The sequence below is a fragment of the Bacillus rossius genome, chromosome 1 (genome assembly GCF_032445375.1).
Source record: "Bacillus rossius redtenbacheri isolate Brsri chromosome 1, Brsri_v3, whole genome shotgun sequence".
NCBI classification, from domain to species: Eukaryota; Metazoa; Arthropoda; class Insecta; order Phasmatodea; family Bacillidae; genus Bacillus; species Bacillus rossius.
Window position 1 is genome coordinate 296,596,046 of NC_086330.1, and position 14,767 is coordinate 296,610,812.

The following is a 14,767-nucleotide window of genomic DNA, read 5'->3' on the forward strand; positions in this document are numbered from 1 at the left end:
CCTGACCTAACAAACCCGGACAAATGATGAACATTAACAACTCACGTAAAATATTTTTGTTACTTATTACTTGCGCAACAATAGCCAAATAAAAAATAAGACTTTAAAATTATAAACGTTAAAAACCCACCTAAGTTGGAGGCGGGTACATTTCCTTTGCCATTAGAAGGAAATGATGTAGTCGTTCACCTACGTCGCGATACCTCCGACGGAACATTAATAAGTAAGTAAATAATCACGTATTGGTTCATTTGAATACTGGCCAATCACGGAACTGTCACGTGACAAAATTGTCCAATAAGAAACATAATAGATACTCGTAAACCAGAAACAATGGTGATCGCCGCATGAATACCCAGGTACAGTGAAACTCTGTTAAGACGTTTTTCAAGGGACTGTCGAGAAGAAACTTCTTAGCTGGAAAAACTTCTTACAAGGGAAAAGGAAACTATCCTCTTTTTCATAGCTTACTATCAGTATAATTGAACAAATTTACAAATGGTATCAATTTCTAGTGAAAAATAGAGCCTAAGACTATATAACGAAACAAAGATTAAATTTCCTATTTGTGAAACTAATTCCTACTTGCATTTACGTATATTGAATAATTAATGTTTACACAAAACAGTACAATACAGTAGAACCTCGATGATACGTTCCCGTTTCATACGTTTTCCCGTGTCATACGCCGATTAATTTTGGTCCCGCCGAAAGTACTATATTTACAATGGTTTACTTTCCCGGATCATACACTTATAAAATCATTAATTTCCCGTTTCATACGTTTTTACGAAGCGGAAAAGCCCTAAAACTCACAATTTTTTTTTATATTCCGCCTTATAAAACCCGTTTTAATGCTTTCTTTTTAAAAAAACATTCATTGTTTACTTTTGCAAACGTAAGAAAATAACTTTATCGCGCCATAGATATGGATAGTATCAGGAAGACTGTGCACTTCGCTAGTAGCATCTATGGCCAGCATCAAGCGAGACTAGTGGCGCAAACTAGCAATGATGAAAAGTGTGCAAGCGCTTGACCAAGGAACGGATCTCATATTTTGTGCATTCATTAATCTTTGAACTGAATATACCCGTTTGTTATTGTTTTCTTATGATCGGATTGTATTGTATTTTACGTTTCTCAAGTTAAAATTTTATTGAAAATTGTTCTGTTGCATAAAGTTGTTTGTAAAATGAAACAAACAAGCAAAAATTTGTGATTTTTTACAATAACCTATTTTTTCTAATTTCTAATTTAGGCTTGGTGATTTTTCCCCCCTTCCAAGAAAGGACTTCATAACATTTTGTAAGGCCACTGTTTCTCATGTCAGCTTTACTTGATTATGGACTGTATTTTACATTACTGGTGGTTTTATTATATGTAGGATATAATGATGAATTCATATCTTTCATTAATATAATGCAATTACTTACACATATGTATTTATGTTTAATCTGACATTGTGCTGGTATGCTAGATTGGAAAAAAATTTTATTACTGCCATTCCCTTTTCATACACTTTCCCGCATCATACACCATTTTTGTGCCCTCCGTTGAAAAGTGTATGACAGGGGTTCTACTGTATTACATGTTCTAAATTAATTTTTTTGAAAAAAGTGATCCAGTGTTGTTTGCTTGGAGTTCTTCTCAGTTTGCTTCATTATGAAATTTTCAATGAGCCAGACACTTTGCCAAATGTTGTCTGGCACGTTTGCAGTTCCTTGAACGAAGTCCCGCAGCCCTTCCAGATGCACTAAGGCATCAGAACAGGTTGGTTTTGATGGTGCTCTTGGTTCACTTTCCTCATCCTCTTCATCTTCGTCATCATCTTCTACTGCAATCACATCACTGTTGCTGCTGCTGCTTGCTATTGCTTCAGCACTCTGAGGCTCACAAGGCAGAACGTCACTGTCAGCTTCAACATAATCATCAAAACTACAAGTGATTTGTAGTTTGCTTTGCAAACTTTTCCATGCATTATTGCATGCACCCTCATCGCCACCATCACCCTCATCAGTTGGGACTACAGTGTCACCTCCAAAGCCTTCCTTCTTGAAGCAGTTGGCAATAATGGTTGGGTCCAACGAATCCCAAGAAGCCGCTAGGAAATGCAGTGCATCTAATATAGACACTTTGTAGGGTGGAGAGTTGGGAGTGTTGTGGTTCATTTTTGTTATTAGTCTGCACACCAGTCTCTTGCGATAATACTGCTTTAGGACCTTGATCACACCCTGATCCATGGGTTGCAGAACTGACGTGGAATTAGCAGGAAGAAACTGTATTCTCACATTCCTCAAGTTCGCCACATTCTTCGGATGGGCAGGGCAATGGTCCATAAACACAATTATCTTTCTGTTTTTTACTCCCATTTTGGCATCCAGGGAGTGCAAATATTGTTCAAAGATGCTGCAAGTCATCCATGCAGTTTTATTATTTGTGTACCTACATGGTAAAGTTTTAACATTTTTAAAACATCGTGGATGTTTTGCCTTCCCAATTACAAAAAGTGGAAGCTTCTCGGACCCATCCATGTTGGCCCCCACAAGAACAGTCAACCTCTTCTTGCTCTGTTTACCCCCATGGCAAGCCTCTCCTTTTAAAACAAATGTTTTGTCAGGCAGCATTTGAAAAAAGAGGCCGAACTCGTCAACATTGAAGATGTCCTTCGGTTCATACTCAGATAGAATTTGAGGCAATAATATTTTCCAGGCATCTATTGATTCTTCACTCACACTCTCAGACTCTCCACTTATTGCCCGGTACACAATGCCAGTTCTGTTCTTAAATCGGTCAAGCCAACCATTCGATGCTTTAAACTCAACATTAAGTGTCAAAGCAATCTGTTCTGCTTTTTCTTTTAAAATCACACCACTCAATGGGATGTTTTGTGCACGTTGTTGTTTAAACCATTCAAGCAATGGTTTTTCTATCTCGTCATATTTTCCACTCTTCCTCTTCTTACAGGTCGATGAAATATTGCCAGCCTCGGAACGTATTTCTTCTTGTTTGGCAACAATGGTATTAAGTGTTGATGGTGGTATTCCCAACTCCTTAGCGATCGCCACTCGTGGAACCTTGGGATTATAATTCAATTTGTTTATAATGTCCAGCTTTTCTTTTAATGACAACGCTTTGCGTTTGATTCCAATCTTATTAAACACCATTATTATGAAACTAAAACATATTTTGTATCACCTTCAAATAAAAAGAAAATAAAAATTAAAAAAAAAAAACGTAACACTCGTGCAAGACGACGCTAACGTAATTAGCGGGAATCTGTGGCGGTAACACTACTCGGCAGTCGGCAATAGACAGAATCGCGTGTTGCAGCAATCGGCGAGGGGAAGCCTACAACTCACGTAGTTTCAGTTCCCTCAGAAGATTTCCGAAGTATTGCGTTTTGGTTTAAGCTGCTAAATCATAAGTTTCCAATGAAAACAAGCATGTTGTGACTGACCTAATCTAACCCTTTGATTTTTTTAATTTCGATATTTGAGAGAAATCCGAAGTTGCACGAACGTGGTAAGGAACTGATACTATGTGAGTTGTAGGCTACCGATCGGCGAGTTACCCATATCGATAGTCAGCTACAGGCGCGCACTCTATTCGGCCATCAACCTAACAAAAAATGATGCCAACCGGCGAGCAATCGACGTGAATAATCGACTTCGTGCGCGCACTCTGTACGGGCATCAACCAAACTATCACGATGGCAACCAGCGCTTGCTACATGTTAATTTTTATACGCGACTGGCGTTAAATGTGAAACGACTAAACGAGTCCTAAAGAGAATATACTTGTCAACGAATTACGTATTTTTACTTAAAAAATATAACGGTGATTTCCCAATAAATAATGCATTCAAACTTAAAAAAAAGATCGTTTCATACGGGAAACTAATTTTACAAGGATCGTCTTACACGGAAAATAATAACCTACATCATATGGAGAAAATGGCGGGACCGAAGCATTTGATCGTATGAAACGGGAAATCGTATTGTGCGGGATCATTTTAAACGAGTTTCACTGTATTGTGATGAAAATTAAAAAATTTGATATTCCTAAAGTATTTGGAATTTCTTATCTCCGCCGGTTGATTTGAAAAGAGGAAGTGAAAGAGCATAGAATAAAAGTATTTTCGGAATTTTAGCATTTTTTTTCCGCATATACCGCGACTCTACATATTTACCAACAATTTTACTAAAGCATTCCAGCCACACAGGTTGCCAGCGAGAGACGCTTCTCTTCTGCTGTAAACACCATCTCCAATCGTAGAGCTAATTTAACTCCTGAACGTGCAGAACAAATTATTTTTCTGCATGATAGATTGAAGAACAGAATTTAATACTCTATGACAATCTCTCTCAGAATTTTTGTGCCGAAAAGTGGAAATGTTGAAACAATGTGAATGTACTTTTCAAACAACATGATTTTTGGTGCTCAGTTAGTTGAAGCTCAGTAAGGACTCCAGAAAAATTGACAAGGATGAAATTATTCCAAAGATATGTTACATTTACACAAACATATACGTCTGCCAACCATTACGGATTTTCCGTAATTATTACGGATTTAACACCGAATTACGGAATTACGGAACATCGCTGGTGTACAGTGAAACCTCATTAATACAAACCTGAAGGGGAGTAAAATATTTCAGTTCGTAATAACGAGGTTCATATTAATGAGGTTCTTGAGCTAATAGGTAGAATAAGAACTCGATAAGAAATATTGAATTCCTACATGTCAGAGCACTAAAAATGTGGTATATTATTATTGTAATAGAAGACAGATATTGACATGCACACTAACAAAATGAACTTAGAAGCAATTTTAATAGTTTTAATAAAATACACTATAACAGACTGATAATTAGTATACATATACATATGTATGTATTCTTATTTAATATGTTTCCAAAGTTTTGACAAAAATGATTAATATTTACCGTACAGTTAATTGCTGTTGAGTGTATAGCAATTCTTATGCAAAGTATGCAAGATATATTTACATAGGTTTAAAAAAATTATTAATTTTTTTCTGGACACACTTATCTCTGTAAATATCATTTACAGCAGAACATATCTTCTCAAATCCTGCAATCAAGTCAATTGGCACATCACTTGCAGCAAGTACATTTTCCAGTGTACGCAAAGCACTGATTGTGTCACTTTTGCTTGGAAGTTTATGCACTACCTCACCATTGTCGTCATCACCATCATTATCCTGACTTGTACCACCCTCACAAAGTGACTGTACAGCATCAGCCCTTGGTGTTTCCTGTAATCCTCGTGAACCAACAAGATCTTCTGCAGTTAATCTTGCACTGGTGTACATACTGTCATCAATATGAACAAACTCATTGAAGTCATTATCAACTTGCACATGTTCTTTTAACTCTTGCCAATCCTCTAAAGGTTGATCACAGTCAGGTTCTTCAACAGTTTGCTGGCCAAAACCACTTTTTGCAAAGCAATGCACAATTGTCTTTTGGCTGATGCTGTCCCACGACATGGCTATACTGCGGATAGCATCCAAAACTGACCATCTAGGAAGCTCAGTCTTTCCTTTTTCACACTGCCTGATAAGGTATTTCACCAAGCGCTGTCTGTAGTTTCGTTTGAAGCACTGTATTATACCTTGGTCGAGTGGTTGTGTCACACTTGTTGTATTTGGTAGCAAGAAGAGTAAGGTAATGTTTTCCAACTTCATACCATGAGCAGTATGTGTAGCATAGTTGTCCAACAATAACAAAATTTTGCGATTTAGAGTCGCCATTTTCCTGTCCAATTTTAACGACCACAACTGCAAAATTTTTGTGGTGACCCAAGCCTTACTGTTTGCCTCGTAATCTACTGGCAGGTTTTTTGCTGCAACATCTTTGAAACATATTGGCTTGGCAGACTTGCCAATAACCAAGGGTCGAAGTTTAGTACTGCCATCTTGATTACAACATAGTAAAACTGTAAGACGAACTTTACTGTGTTTACCGCCATGGCAGTTTTCACCTTTTACGGTTAGAGTTTTATTGGGCAACAGATTGTAAAAAAGCCCTGTTTCATCCATATTAAACACATCATGTGGTGCAAATTTACTTACGATGGTCTGTACTGACTGAAGCCAGTCACTCGTTGCTGTTTGGTCGACAGCTGCAGATTCGCCACAAATGGTTTTTGTGGCCAAATTATGCCTATCTTTGAAGCGTTGAAGCCATCCGTTGCTGCAATGGAAATCATCAATTCTGAGTCGCAGTGCCAGCTGATCAGCCTTTTCTTGGATAATAGGCCCGGAAATTGGAACTCTGGCGGCGCGCATCTGATGAAACCACTCCAGCAGTTTGGCCTCTAATTCGGAATGTTTACCGACGCGCATCCTTTTCTTAGTTTGATTACTACCTTTCCTGACCGCTTCTTCTATTTTATCTGCTTGCTTTAGAATTGTACTTAAGGTTGATTTTGATATACCAAACTCTTCAGAAAGTTCTGTTTTCGTTTTTTCACCCTGACGAACTGAATTTATTATCTTAATTTTCGTCTTCAATGCAATTTCCTTGCGTTTACGTTTTGCCTCCATTTTAATGTGTGTACGTACAAATTCTAAAGTTTAATAAAATTCTCACGAGATAATTCACTTAAACTTTCATTACAACGTACACAAATATTAAACGGGTTAGGCGTAATATATATTTTGATTTTATTGGTCCGGCACAGATTCAGGTATACAAAGGAAGTACAAAATCGAACGTAAATACAATCCCACGTGAAGTTCGATATATCGAATATTGTACAAACGCGAGTGATTTCTGAAAATATTGAACACACGAACGAGTGATTTTGAAAACATAAGAGTTAAAAACACACTTCGGACACTCAGGCGGGGCCGTATCTTTGTGGTAATCTTTGGTTCGTATTAAACGGTAAACATGACTGTTTGTTTATACGGAAGGGAATTGTTATTGTTCACTATACATAATAACGAGAATTTCGTATTAACCAAACAAATCTTCATTGTGTTTAATGGGCATATTTCACGGGGAAATAGTAATAGGTAATATTAACGAGTCGTTCGTAATAAGCGGGATAATATTAACGAGGTTTCACTGTATTACGGAAACGAGGCGTTGTGCTGCACGGAGACGGAAAAAATTCAGTTTCTGCTGTGCGGTTTCGTGAACGCAGTTCGAATACATCGCGTGGTTGCGCAAATAACGGAACTAGTATGTGTGCGCATGTACTATTGAAATTAGTAGATTAATTCTCGTGTTTTCAAATAGTAATGGGATGGTATTACGTCCGTTGTACGACAAAACTAGTACATATTCTCGGACTTTTCGTTTTTCGGCTACTTACATCACGATAATTTTTGCACGGTACTTTGGCTAACCTGTGTTTTAATTTTTTTTGAAAGCCATTTTTTTCATCATAGTGTTTTTGTCTTTCTACAGACGTGAAATGTTTTTTAATGTTTTTCGATAGTGTTTTGTTCTTCAGTGCCGGTTGTAGAAATGAAGCGTGTGACAGAACAAGTGTTTCTGGGGGGAAAAAAAGAACGCAATTCTTCAGAACTTTCGACTTAAACTATTCAAAAGAATGGCCATGCTTGTCGTCTTCAAATGTTTTGGAACACCACGCGTTTTGTAATGTATGCACGTGTGACTTTTCGATTGCACATGGTGGAAGGGATGACTGTAAACGGCATATTGAATCAAAGACACATGCGGAACATTTTATAGCCATGACGATTAATATATCTATATCGTCGTTTTTTTCGCTACATCTGAAGAAACGAAAGTAACGAACGCAGAGTTATTGTTTACAAGTTCTTTTGTTTGTCTTCTGTTGTTTGTTTACAAGGAAGTTCTAATCCAACCAGGATAAAAGAAGCAAATAAAAAGACAGTTGTTCACAAGTTTAACTTTGAATACTTTGAATTGAAGGTTCAAACTTTCCAGTAAAATTATTGACATTTCTTACATATTCAGATGAATGTATTGTTCAAATAGTTTTTTTTATTCATTAATTTGCATTGTATTCATATATACCTATAGGCCTATATTTTTCATTTTTTTTTTGCATTTTATTTTCCTTGTTTTATCTTGTATGTGTCATAATTCCCCAGGAAACATTTATCGTGCATTATTTACGCGTACTTTTTTTTCTTCATATAATTGTCATTACTGATGGGTGTGATTTGAGGTTGGCAGCTATGTACTTGTAAACTGTGGTTATGTTAGTTGGATGATATCAGTTACTAATGAACCAATGGAAACAGGTTAGATTCAATGGAAACATGTTTTTTTTTCTAGCAGTGCAAATTATAAAAGCACTCTGTAAATAGTTACCCAAAATTAATAAGCCCACTTCATTTTAATACTTTATTCAAACATTATACCTACTAAGTTTAAGGTAAAAATAATTTCCCAAAAGTGTAACTGTATCACAAAAGCTCAAGCTTCGAGAACTTTCAAGTAGGCTCGCTCGAGCTTGGCTCAAAGTAAAATTCTTAGGCTCGCAGACCTCTAATGTAGGTCTATCTATTTAGTAGGCTAACAATGATAATGGTTTATTTTTTTATTTCCATATTTTTCTCAAAAGTTCTCACATTTTATTACTCCATCCCAGTAAATTTATGTGCAATAAACTTAAAAAAAAAACTCGAACTCGACTCGATACTCGCGAGTATTTTAGCAAACTCGCTCAAACTCGACTCGAAGTGAAAATCTTCTGCTCGCAGACGCCTATAAATTATAAAACCATAATTTCACACCCCTAACTATACATCATCGAGTTTATGCTAAAATAAAGTTTGCAAAGTAGGTGTGATTTTTATGCAAGGAAAGGACTTTTTTGAGGTAAAGTTAACGTGTTTTATCGCATAATCGTCACACATGTTATACTAAAATCAAGTTTAAAAAGTAGGGGTGCGAGTTTTATGTAGAAAAAAAATTTTTTTGTTAGGTAAAGTTATTCATAAAAACAAAACCCATTCATGAAAAGTACGTTTATTTAAAAAGTGGAGTATATAAAAGCAAGCCAAACAATTTAAATTAATAAGTCATGCAATGAAAAACTTTCTTCAACTTTAAATAGAAAAACAAAATGCAAATGCGAGCCTGAACTAACGCATAATTAATGTCGTAGTACACACCACGAAAGAGTGCGGGCCATCAAATGTATTTAAGTTGGCTCTCTACAGAGAGCATGAGTTGCATGCAATCAGCGAGATATCAGTATCAATATTCGACTACGTGTGCGCGCTCTATATGGGAAGAAACCCAACCAAATGTGAATGATGCCAACTAGCGCTGGCTACATTTTTTATAAGCGGTACACCGCGGCGACGCAGGCAAACTGATTTAGGTTATAGCGTTTAAAAACTTCTTTAAAATAAAATTTACACACGAGACAACTTTGTATTTCCGTTAATTAAATAAGTGGTAATGTCTGAATACATATTAGATTCCTACTTTAAAACAAATCTTTTATATGGAAAAGATATCGACACAAAGCACTCGGAATCTAATAGCGGGACCAAAAACATCATGCAACGTTTACGCGAGAGGTCTTTTAATCCAAATTTTGACAGCTTAAAATATAGGTGCAACGATTATGCGTGTGCGACGAGTTTGCGATAAAACAGGGTACTGTATTTATCCATTACTAGCTGCAGTACCCAGCGTTGCCCGGGCTGAACACAGGGTGAAGGGGAACTGTTTAGAGATCAGATGTTGTTAGTAATTGTCATCTTAATTTGAATGTCAAGTGTGCAAAATAATTTATATCACTTTCAGATCCCGACAGACGTTGTTCTGCCAGTTTATAGTTATTTACCTGGTCTGTATGTAATCTAGACTATAAAGCAATATAGAAAAAAAACTGAAAAATAAGGGATTACTAATATTGAAAAGATTCCATTATCTAGCTAATGCTTGGCATGCATTGCAATGCCTCATTCAGTTTTGTTTTGTAACATGTTTGAAGTAGTTACACATAATTATTAGAGATGGTGATTTATAGCATTTAAAATTATAACATTTAGCATTTTGAATTTGAAATTTAGCATTTTGTAGCATTTTTAAAAACAAGATTTAGCCAATTCTCTCATTTTACATTACTGAAGAAAAGTATATTTTTAAAAAGCATTAAATAATACACATATCAATTATTAACAGCCACATAAATAAAGATCTAGCACAACTACAAAGATAGCCTATATTGGCAGGTTTCCAAACAACTTTTTAGCACTTATGAGTGCAATAAATTGAATACTTAAAGTTACGAGAAATATTTTTTTAGCTGTGTTCATGGCCATAGTTGATGTAGAGTGCACAAATAATGTTATTGAAACTCGTTTTTTCAATTTTTTTTCTTCGTTTTTTTTCCAATTTTCGCCTTCTTTTGGTTTTCGATCATGCGAGAAACCGTTGCTTGCCGTTTTACCAACTTTTTTTCTTCATCCGATTTCTCGGTGAATCTTTTTTTTGCAGCCTGATGTCCCTCAGATTTAATGTGCTTTTCAAGTACATCTTTTTTTTTTCACTCCAGACGGCGATTACATAAATTGCACATTAAAATATTTGTATCACTTTCGTAGAACTGTTTACTTTTGTATTCATTTATGCGATCGCGAATGGAAATTACGTTTCGTCCCATTTTTACCACGAGAAATAACAGTATACAACACATTCACGAGTATGCGCATAACGTATTTGTAAACCGGTAGCCTACAACTCACGTAGTTTCGGTTCCCTACCACGTTCGTGCAACTTCGGATTTCTCTCAAAAATTTAAACTAAAAAAATTGAAGGGTTATGTTAGGTTAGGTTAGTCACAACATGCTTGTTTTCATTGGAAATTTCTGATTTATCGGCTGAAGTGGCGTTAATACCAAAACGCAAAACTTCAGAAATCTTCGGAAATTCTTGCAGGGAACCAAAACTACGTGAATTGTAGGCTTCCCATTTGTAAACACACCACCTTCCACAGACTACACAAGAACGTGGCTTTCACGTGAAACACAGCCAGAAAATGGGACTTACAATTGTTAGCGCGGCGAAGCAGAGATGTCGCAATATGGTGGCCTAAAAACTTGTACTCTGCAAGATGACGGACACTCTTCCAGCTAGTTGTTCTTTGCTTTGTTTACAATTGCGAGGCACGGATGGCCATTTTTCATTCAATATTTACGAACAATAGTGTTGTGAATGACGTGACAATAAGATAATTGTGCTGAATATGTCATAAAATGATGGTTTCTTTTGATACTGAACTGAAACGAAAACAATCGGTAAATAAATTGTGTAGAGTGAAGACGAATCTACGTTTTTTTACCTTGATTTCGCATTTATCTCGGAATAGTCTAGATTTCGCATTTTATAGCGGAAAAAATATAATTTAGCATATTTTCGCATCTATTTCGCGAAAATGAAAAATCACCATCCCTAATAATTATACAAATAATCTATCCATGTCTCTAAATATATATTTATCTCTATCTACATCTATAGTCCTATATTATATATCTACAGTAAAACACCGTTTTAACGAACTTCATTAGAGCGAACAATTCATTACTACGAACTATGCCTTTGGTCCCGTCAGACGTCCATATAACATAACGTAAAAAAATTTCACTAGTACGAATTTTCTCATTCAAATTTTTTAAATATTCTATAAATATTCATTTGAACGAACACTTTTCTGCCCGGCACGGTAAACAACAAACGGATAAAATCGTCGCCATTCACCCACAAACTGCCATCTTATTTATTTTGATATGCGCCATAGATGACTGCAATGGACTAGTGTTGAAATTAATGCACAAAACTAGTGTAGCGACTAAAGCGCTGCATTGTGGTGTTCGCTGACATTACTCTTTGTTCTATGCTCGCATGACGTGTTTAACCGATGCGAAGTGCTACATCATAAAGTATTGCTACTAGAGGTCTGCGAATCAGCATTTTAAAAATCGAATCGAATGCAAAATTATTCCCGAATTTCGAATTTTTTTCGAATCGAATATTGTATTACTTATAGTACATAAAATATTTGTTTGACCCAGGATTACTAATTCCACACTGTTAGCAAAATTCAATTATTTTTAGACATGTGATATTAAGTATTTAGGTAAATAGTCAGTACCTAATAAATTTAACATGTATGACCTTATATACATACAACCTAACTAGTGCAAGGAAGCTTTATTTGAAGCTTAACACTTAACACACATTTATGTACACAAGCAATGAATTGTGAAACCATGACGACATTAAGCACACTGATTTTCAGATCCATTCAAATGTTATTTGCTGAAAAGTTAACAAGAATTCACGTACCTATCAAAATATTTTTAAAAATTACACAAAGTAAAATGTAATTAAATGATAGAAGTAGGGGGAGCACGCCGGTTCTGGGACAGTGTCAACAAACGACAGGTACACGTGCACCTGTCGTGCACCTGTTGTGCACCTGTCCGACAGGTGCATGTGTGACAGGTGCATGTGTGACAGGTGCATGTGCGACAGGTGTTTTTTCTGACAGGTGTTTTTTGACAGGTGTTTTTCTGACAGGTGCATGTGTGACAGGTGTTTTTCTGACAGGTGTTTTCCTGACAGGTGCTTGTCTGGGTTGGTGACGTCACGTGGAGGGTGGTTGGGTGTATTGATCGTGAGCCAACTTCGGTAGGATCGATATATCTCGTCGGGTAACTTCGGGCGTGTTCGTTGCGGAGGGGGGATGGAGGGTGAGGGGGTGTGTGTGTATGTTTCTAAATGAGGGAGCTAGGTAGCGCTAGTGTCGCGCGCCGGAATTATTTTTACAAGTATAAATATGTGAGGGGTGGCGACGGTTGGATTCGAACCTTCGTTTCTGGATCGTTAGTCCGTCATGCTAACCACAGGACCACGAGACCATATTGGAGAAAATAATTTCAGATGTTGTATATATATGCTTATAAAATATGTTTATTCATTTTTAACGAGAAGGTATATATTTTATTTATGGTGCTAAGCGTGAAATTTAAACGAGGCGCATCGGCTGCTATGCAGCCGCCATGTTTATTTTTTTATAGTGCTAGTCGGCCAATTTAAACGGCGGGAAATTTAAAAAAAAAATATGTATAGTGTCGGCTGCTAGTCGGCCGCCATGTTTTATATATTTGTTATATTGCTAAGCGGGAAATTTAAAAAAAACGGGCCGGCCGCCATGTTTATTTCAACATTGGAAAAAAAAATAATAATTATAATTTCGACTGCTAGGAAGTAACCAGAACAGCCAACCTTGGAAAAAAAATTAAATAATATTATATATATATGTATGACAATCGATTGCTGAAAGTCGCCATCTTGTAGTACAGCATACCAGGCCGCCGTCTTGTAGCATAGCACACCAGGCCGCCATCATCTTGTAGCACAGCATACAAGGCCGCCATATTTTTTTTCTTCCCCATTTATAGTCATTGTTTTTGTTTTTTTGCATTTCTCTCAAGTTTGAATATAAAAGAAAGTATTATTTCGTCAGACACTACTCTATGACTAAGGTAGTAGTAGTAGTAGTAGTAGTAGTAGTAGTAGATGCCAAATTTTGAAGGAAAAAAAACACACACTGAAGTGTAGCCATGTTTTCTTATAGTACTAGACCAGTATAGTTATAGTATGCTTAATTTGGTGTGTAGCATGTCTGTCTATAATAATAATAATAATAAATAAAAAAAGCTATAGGCATTACTTATGCTTATAGCGTGATGATAAAAAAAATTATACTTTACGTATTTCAGCAAATTAAAACTAGGATGGGGGGTGGTGGTGGTGTGTAGTAGGTGAAAAATATTATAGTATGTATGGCGCCACCGGTTGCCGGCTCAAGATTGGGATTGACTAATCGATTGTGAGCCAACTTCGATAGGATCGATAAAAAAAAGTATGCTTATTACGTCACTTGTCATTTAAAAGAAAAGGTATTGTGCATTTATAGGCATTATATATTTAAAAAAAAAAAAATTAAAATATATGTTTTCTCAAGGGGTGTTGGAGCCGCGCAGACGACGACGATGGCGCGTACTCCCAACGGCCCTTTCGTTCGTCCCCACCCCTTGTGTAATTTTTTTTATTTAAATAATGACTCAGACAGCCAGGTGTCCGCATAGGGGACGCCGCTCGCAGAGGGGTGCCGGCTGCAACCGAAGACCGCTTCGAACCCTTCTCCCCCATTGTCAATTTTTTTATTTAAATAATGACTCATACACTTGCAGCTGTCCGCTCGCAGAGGGGTGGCGGCCGCCGCAGCCGAAGAGAACTGCATACAAAATGTAATTTCTTCCAAAGTTTAAATATAAAATTTTTTTTCCCCAACACTTAAAAAAAAAAATATTACGTCTATCTGGTGTGTTAGTTACCTGTACCTGCCATTTGATTAATACCAGGTAAAAGTAACTTGTAATAATAATAATAATAATATTTTGCCATAGTCTCGTTTACGTAAATGTTTCTGTTCAACTATAATGTATGTATGTATGTATGTATGTATGTATGTATGTATGTATGTATGTATATATTTTAATTTTTTCACACAGCAGTTTTTTTTTTACGAGTAGCGCATTGCTACAAAAATTATATTAAATAGTACGTTTATTTTTCCAAACAAAAACAGAGTTTTAAACATTAACAGCAGTCTACCATGACCGCATAGTTCTTTACACGTATTACCAATTTTCTGCATACTAAGTTACCAGCCACAAGTAACACATAATGGGTATTGAAATAATGTAGTCAACA

At 36.3% G+C, this 14,767-nt stretch overlaps 1 protein-coding gene across 3 annotated transcripts in view; it reads left to right on the forward strand.

Annotated features, from left to right (window-relative positions):
- LOC134527782 (pyruvate kinase-like) overlaps positions 1 to 14,767 on the forward strand; it is a 119,608-nt gene that overhangs the window by 74,407 nt on the left and 30,434 nt on the right. The window lies entirely within an intron of this gene.